We start from the raw sequence: 7,341 nt of genomic DNA, 5'->3' as shown, positions 1-7,341 counted from the left end.
GGTGGGAGCCCGCCCTGGGCCAGCGGGTTTTGGGGCATATGGAGGATTTTGGGCGGTTTCGCGAGGCCCCGTGGAGGGTGTCAGGAATTGTAGCAAAACTTGGTTGTGGCTTGTGGTGCCATTTGCTTTATGAACTTGCATGGCTTTTTTTTTTTTTTTTTTTTTTACATTTCCTCATCTTACAGTGCTTTGCAGCTTCCCAGAATGCACCGCTCAATTACAGTGCTGAAATTAACTGTATGCCACTCTTATTTATTGATAAAAGAATAATCAAGTGCTCCAGCCCATAGCCTGCTTTGGCCACAGGTTTTATATCAAGTTTCAAGTGTCTTGTTTTTTTTTTTTTTTTTTTTTTGCCTTTTTTTAAAATTATTTTTTCACACGTTCTGCGCGCATGGCTGCGGCGGCAGAAACTTGCAGTGGGAGGCAGGGAGTGCTTTGTCTGGGGCCATGGCCAGAGGCCGGGCAACCAGGCACTTGACGTTTCCATATTCTTTGTTAATTGGATGCATTTAAGCCATTTGGTAGGTGTGAAAGAGGTTTTCTTTCCTTTTAGAGAAATTCCCCCTTTTTTTTAATTTTTTTTTTTTTTACTAGCTATGTTTCCATTTATTTTTACTACTATTTTCTAGTTGTGTCTGGAGGTACAAGGTGTACCTGAGGTAATGGAGTCCTACCTGTCAGGGTAGCGTGGAGCAGCCCTGGCCTGGCTGCTGTGCAGCACGGCCTGAGCACACTGCAGGCCACCAGCCTTGTCTCCTCTTGCAGGGTCTCAAGCTCCTTGGGAAAAACTTTCACCTGGGGACCCTGGTAACTGTAGGAATTACAAGTTGCCATCCTTCTAGTTGGCAAAGATGGATCGTCCTGTTTAAGAAACAGGAACGCTTTTTGTTTGTTTGTTTTTAGTAACAAAACAAACCAAAGCTTGGTTCCTTTTTAGATACACATTTACAGATGTTGGGCAGTAACTTGGTATCAGCAGATCAACATCATGATATGTGTTGAAATCTTAAAACATTAAAAAGAGGCAACAGAAGAGAAACATACTATTGTTAACAAAATTGCACTTGAGGCTGTTGGGTTGTAACATGATTGTTGCCTTTCCTGAAGATTATTACAGCAAATACTTAAATAAACTTCAGTTAAAATAGTGGTGTCTTTTTTGACACGCAATGAATAACTTGTCCTCCAAGAGTAATACTAAGCTAAATGGGTTTGTATTATTTTTTAATACAAGGCTGTCCTTTACTAAAATTAACATTATTTCTTAATTAACTTTTAAACATTATTTTTTGGTAACTAATAGAAATGAGATGCTTTCAGTGTTTGAGGACAGCTCTCTGAGATCATTGCAAACTGATATATTTTTAGTGCCCCATTATACAAAATATATTTATTTTTTAAATTGAAGTGATGGTCCATCAGGTTTATCGAAAGCTTCTCTTTAGGTTACTACTATTTATGCTTGAAAGTATATTGGGTGGAACTAGAGCTTAAGAGTTATTAGGGGCTTTTGAGATCACTTGTGTTAAGTTTTAGCAGGGAGATGTTGTTTGGATATGCAAAGGATGGGGAAGGTGAAAGGTGGCTGCCATCACAAGTGGTGACCAGTGTCTGCTGCTCGGAGTGCTTAGGAGTGAAAAACCTTCACAGGAGAGGAACTTCTTAACTGTTTTGGAAAGTTGGTGTCCTACAGTGTTAGGCATCAGCTGCACAAACAAAACATCTAGGGAGACTCTATGTGCTCTTCAGGATGAGATGAATAACTTCACTTTTTTTCTGTATATGTAGGCTAGAAGTTCCCAGTTGTCAGAAGATGCCCATTAGCATTTTCAGAATTGGTATGTGTCACAGTGGTATATTACAACAGCATTTTAATTAAGCTTTAATAGTATAAAGTATCATTTGTCAGGTACTCACCAAACTGAACTCTACAGTTACTGAATTTGCTGTTAAATTCTAAATGAATACATGTACAAATTTTCTGTGGAAGGTAAGTTGTGATTCTGACACACCACAGAGTGAATAATAGATGATTATTCCCAACCCACTTTTACCACTCCGTAATAATAGTAAATATTGAAAGTAAATATTAAAATTCAAAGCAGCATTCCTGAAGTACATACCCATATCAGAATCTTATCAGTAGTCAGGTCATACAGTCCAAATGTGTATTTTATAAATTTTTATTAAGATGGCAGCTGATTTGATTGATATAAAGAAAGAAATTGGAACAAATTATTTTGTGGGAGCAAATAAATGGGTTAATTATGTATTTGTTTTGAGGTGGCCGCAATTAAGATATAGCGGCTTGATGGGGAATTTATTGGTTTGGGGTTTTCTTGTTTTTCTTTTTATTTTTTTCTTCAGAAAGGGGAAGTTATCTTTGCTCCACTGCTTGAAGTTGGTTTAAGAGAGACAAAATTTTCTATGGCAGGGATGAACAAAAGAGGATCAGATATGATGAGGATCACAGTTTAAAGTTTGTGGGACATGGGTGCCAGGAGGGAGGCAGTGGATAGTTATAGGATAGTTATAGGGCTGCAATTGATCAGCTGATAAATATGGTCCTGATCTGCTTCATCTGCATGGGCCAAGATGGGGTATATTTTAAATTATTAGTTCAGCTGAGTTTGTATATTTATAGTGCTATGTATGCTGGGATATTTTTTTTTAAGATGCATGTAACATGCTTGTTTAAAAAAATACAGCAGCTGACTATGTTGGCCTGCATCAACGCAAGCATTACCGTATTTTTTTGTTATATTAAATTAAGACCTGCTCTATGCTTAGGGCTTTTTTTATATATGTTGGGTATGCTTTTTATTAACATAATTGTAATAGTGATAATTGTTAATGTGGGGGTATAAATAAATACGTTGATACAAGTGTACGTTTCCTAAGAATAGTATAAGCTATGGAAATGAGAATAAAAGATACTGATCTAAGGATAAGGTAATGTAAATGTCTGTATATGCATTGGAAGAAAAAGGACTCCTGATTATGTTAATTTAGTTTTTAAAAAAATATAATCCTGTGCCTTCTGTATATGTAGAAGGTTTGTTCTGACTCACCTGGCACATTTTGGGAAGAATACCCTTGTTCTCCTAGTCAGGATGGCCAAATTGACTTGTTCATTTTGAGCTTTCAGGAAGTACTTAAATCTGATATAAAAAATGAATACATGTTTTAGATTTGAATAAAGACATTTTTAGAGAGGGTGTAACTCTTATTTATCTACCTGAGGGCCATATGCCTCAAGGAAAAATCTGCATTGTTCAGAGCTTTGCTATAACTCGCTGATGGTGAAAGGCAAACACGAGGCTCCAATTTAGTGTTACTCTTATTTCACATTAGTGCTTTTGAATGTGTCTGATGGTTGATGCTTTTGAATAAGAGTGGAATAAATGCCATTTTTTCTGCAGTGAGTCACTTTCAGTTACCACCATTTATATCCTTACTTTTTTTTTTTTTTTAAGGTGGCATTAAAGATTATTTGGATGAAAACTTGATACTGGCTGTTGGGTCCTAAACCTGTATGCTTGACTCTGTGAACACTTCACACCTGCAGGTTCTTGACTGTCCAGATCATGTGGCAAAATATTTCATTTAAAATCTACTTCTCAAGCAGTACCTAAAACAATTAACAAGAAACAGAAATCAAGTAACTGTGTGACAGCCTGTCCACTGAAGTAACACTCTTGAGCTCATCCAGTCATTGAAGTGTAGGAGAAGGGCATGCTCTCAAGCCTGGCTTCACTGTTTGATGCTTCTTCCCTACCCCCAGCTCCTCTTCTGTCTTTCAGCCTTCAAGCATTCTTTCTTTCACCCCTTTTTACCTCTTCTGTGTATTGATTTCTGATGTGACTCTGGGTCTGATAGTTCTTTGCTTGTGCTGCAGCTCGACCAAAGAAGTTGTTAGCGATGCAGGTTCATAGCAGCAACAGTCAGGGGGCAAAATGTCTCTTGAAATTGAAGTGGGCAAACTAATTGTCTTGAAATGCTACCTTTTTTTTTTTTTTCCTAAAAAGTCAAACTTAAGTTTGTGATCTTGTTTTGTTTTTTTCCCCATTCCTCCTGCTGCTGCTGCTATGAAGCCTTTTGAATATCGAAGGTTCCCGAGTCAGACGGAAGACAGCGGTAGCTGAGGTGGATTAACGCTGGAATGTAGTCAGGGATTGGAGCACTTGGGAGCTATGCTTAGACAGAAAGGGAAAGAGGTAAGAAATGTGAAGTGGTAAGACTGATTTTAAGCTCATGTTTACGGACTTTACCCAATCGTGTAATGCCAGCATTTGTGCAGAGCGTGTGTGAAGTGGGGGTAAGGCAAAGGAAAAACAATTAGCGTCAGCCTACTTCACCGACTATTTTTACACGTTAAATACTCAGACGCCAGCCAGTTGGCGAGATCCCTTCCATGTCTAATCTATCCACTATCTGGAAAAGCGTGTATTGGCAGGGGTTTGGATGAGCTTGTATAAAAGTATTTGTACGCTCTCTTTTGTTTTGTTGATCTGTTCTGCCACTTCGACCAGCCTGCAAGCAGTGCATTTTACTGGTGGGGACACACTAAGGGATGCAGTGTCACTACTGGCTGAAATGTGTCCGTGTCTGTGCTGCCCCTGGAAGGAGGGGTAGGATGGGCCACGCTTCCTGCCACCTTCCTTTTGCCAGTCCTAGCACTTGTGTTTAGGTGAGGGAAGGAACCACTCTGCCTGAAAAACACTCCTTTTCAGTTGGATCAGGTCTGGCCTCTGGCTGTTGACACAGTGGTGATGGCAGGAAAACATGGCACAGAGAGGACAGGGCTACCGCTTTCACTTGCAGTCCGATCTGATCTTTCACAATCAGTGTTATCCAATCATCAATTACGTATATATTGATTACGTGCTTTGTTCTCACACATTTTACAGAGATTTCTGTGCCCCTTTTTTAATTATCCAAATGGGTTTGTGAGCTTTAGATTGAAAATGTCAAGATTATTCTTGATTTAATTTAAATGGTAGCTGTTAATTTGTGAAACACGCTTATATTTCCAAAATAACTTTTATTCTGGGGTTGTTCATGCTTAGGTACAATCTAGATGAGGATTATTTCGGAATTGTAGAGCATTTTCATGCAGCCTTTTTTCCTGATCACTGAAGTGTGGATATCATGGTGTAAGCAAATAATATCCATCGTGCTTCAGTGATCACCAGTCTCGATTTCGAATTTCAGCAAGACGTGCAGGCTTTATTACATTTCAAACTGAAATCTTTAAGAAATAGCCCTAAACAAGTGAGGCTATCATATTGAGTTTGTATATTACATATTGATTTCACTGCATGTATGTGGATGCATATAAACGTTTATCTTTTGAGATCTTGAACAGTCACAAACAGTATTATTTAAGATGGCAGTAGGTGTGTAAGCCTACTTCTTGAGCTGCTAGTGCCTCTAATTTAAAATTTCCTATACACTGAAGTACAGCATACCCTAGAGAATGGATGCAATTTAAAACTGCTTTCAGAATATGGTAGAGATTGCCAGAATTGACACGTTTTTTTAATCGTGTGTGTTCAAAAGATCCTTCTTTAGAAAATGTTCAAATTTAGCTAACGGCATTCCTTAACACACTTCAGCCTGTGTCATCAAAATAAGAAAACCCAACAGAAATTCCCAGCAGAGTGTAAGGTAGCAGATTATTCATCAAGAATAAAAATAAGGAGTTGTGGTTCCCAGAGCAATCAGAATTTGGCCATTTTGTATTATATTGGGGCACAGAAATTACAGTGTACAGAACTTCTACTACTAAACAAAAGTTGATAAGGAAATAGTTAATTCCCTTTCAGTTTTGCAGTTAGTGTACACACCCACCAGATGGAGCTTCTGGCACCAGTGGAAAATTCCAGAAATCGAGCAAGAATGAGAAGTGTGTGAATGACTTAGAAGATCCCTGTCTGCTGGACTGCAGAAGATTTTTTTTTTTAACCTTTACATGAAAAATGAGTGGAGAGTAAGACACACCAGCCTTACTGATTCCTTTCACTAGAACTGTCTTCCATAGAAGTTTTTCATCTGATGGGAAGTTGGAGTTCTTAGTGTAAGAGTCACCAAGCTGAAGCTAGACAATAAACTCAAAGAAAAGAAAAAAAAAAAAGATAAAGCAGAGTTTTTTAAGCCGTAGCTGAAAACTGTATATAACTACTGAAAGAGCATGTTAATGTTTTTAGCCTAAGAGTTTCCTCCAGAGGATTTTAAGTGGGTTTATTGGGTTTTTTTCCAGTCCTACATTTTAGATGGACTTCTCTCTGGAAGGAGTATTTACATAGGATGTCCAGAGAAGTGGTGTGAAACGGTCCTTTTTGTTTGACACAAAACTTGAAATTTTTTGGAGGTAGCTGATATACTCTCTGAAGTGATTTTTAAATATTTCTAAATTCTTTGTTTTTTCAAAAGGACTTTTAAGAAATGGACCGTTTGATGGTGAGGGGGAATTGAGGTGGTTTCATGCCCACAGTGCTGCAGAAGTTTTACAATTATTTGACCAAATAGCAAATTACATTTGTTGCTTTCCTTCAGTTCCAGTAATCTTAGTTTTAAAACAATGTCAGGTTTTTCCAGAGGGTTAGATTTGGGTTTTCTGTTCGCTTCACGTCTTTTTAATGTACCTGGTCCTGGTTTAGACATAGACACAAGTTAAGGGGCTTGGAAGCTTGTGCTTTCTGATGTGCCAGCCTAAGGTTGAATCTAAGTGCTGGGTCTGACCATGGCAGTGGCGCACACAGAATGATCTAGTTGGGTGTTGAGAGGTGTTTAGGCAGAAGTTAGCTGAAGGCCATCATGTTACATGGGCAGAAGTTCGGTGTTGCAGATGATTGAGCTGATAAAGCTGAGGAGATGCTCTCTGTTGAAAATGTTGCCATGAGAATGGAGCACACGCTGTTACAAAACAGCCTCCATCCTGGGATTATAGCCGACTTGAAAAATGAGCCCGTAGTTGTCTGGCGTTTCAGATGTGCGTTAAACTGCAAATCTCATTACCTTCACAGGAGATGTGGGTGCACAGCCCTCTGAAAACTAGGCCAGCAGTGCTTAAATAAGGAGGAAAGAGAAGAGTCCACCAGAAGAAGGTGAAAATGCTTAATGTAAGCCAGCGAGAGACGTGTTGGGAGTAGACTCTTTATTCACTCAGTGCAGGGAAGGGAGGTATTCAATTCCTTTTCAAGGAAGTTTTCGTTAGTTTTCAGTTTTTCCAACTTCTCTGTTCTCCCTGGTGGTTCTGCTCCTGATATGTTTCATTTGCTCTCTCTTCTCTGAGACACCTTTCTGCTTCCTGACTGTCGCTCTTCCTTGCTCTGC

The 7,341-nt window shown here is 38.9% G+C and overlaps 1 protein-coding gene across 9 annotated transcripts in view; it reads left to right on the top strand.

The window, feature by feature from the left end:
* Positions 1–7,341, top strand: part of ADNP (activity-dependent neuroprotector homeobox) — a 30,840-nt gene that overhangs the window by 1,787 nt on the left and 21,712 nt on the right. For 4 of the 9 annotated variants that reach the window (XM_014943721.1, XM_014943726.1, XM_014943727.1 and 1 more), the window contains exons 2-3: positions 4,098–4,220; positions 7,032–7,127. The exons of 2 other annotated variants lie outside the window; for them this stretch is intronic. The gene's annotated coding sequence lies outside the window, so the exon portion shown is untranslated. Of the gene's footprint in view, positions 1–4,097; positions 4,221–5,491; positions 7,128–7,341 lie in introns of those variants that run through there. 3 more of the 9 variants (XM_014943724.1, XM_014943719.1, XM_014943722.1) reach the window with 2 other exon arrangements.

This window comes from Calidris pugnax, unplaced genomic scaffold, assembly GCF_001431845.1.
Source record: "Calidris pugnax isolate Ruff unplaced genomic scaffold, ASM143184v1 scaffold118, whole genome shotgun sequence".
Classification (NCBI taxonomy): Eukaryota; Metazoa; Chordata; class Aves; order Charadriiformes; family Scolopacidae; genus Calidris; species Calidris pugnax.
This window is presented reverse-complemented; position numbering and strand designations above follow the sequence as displayed.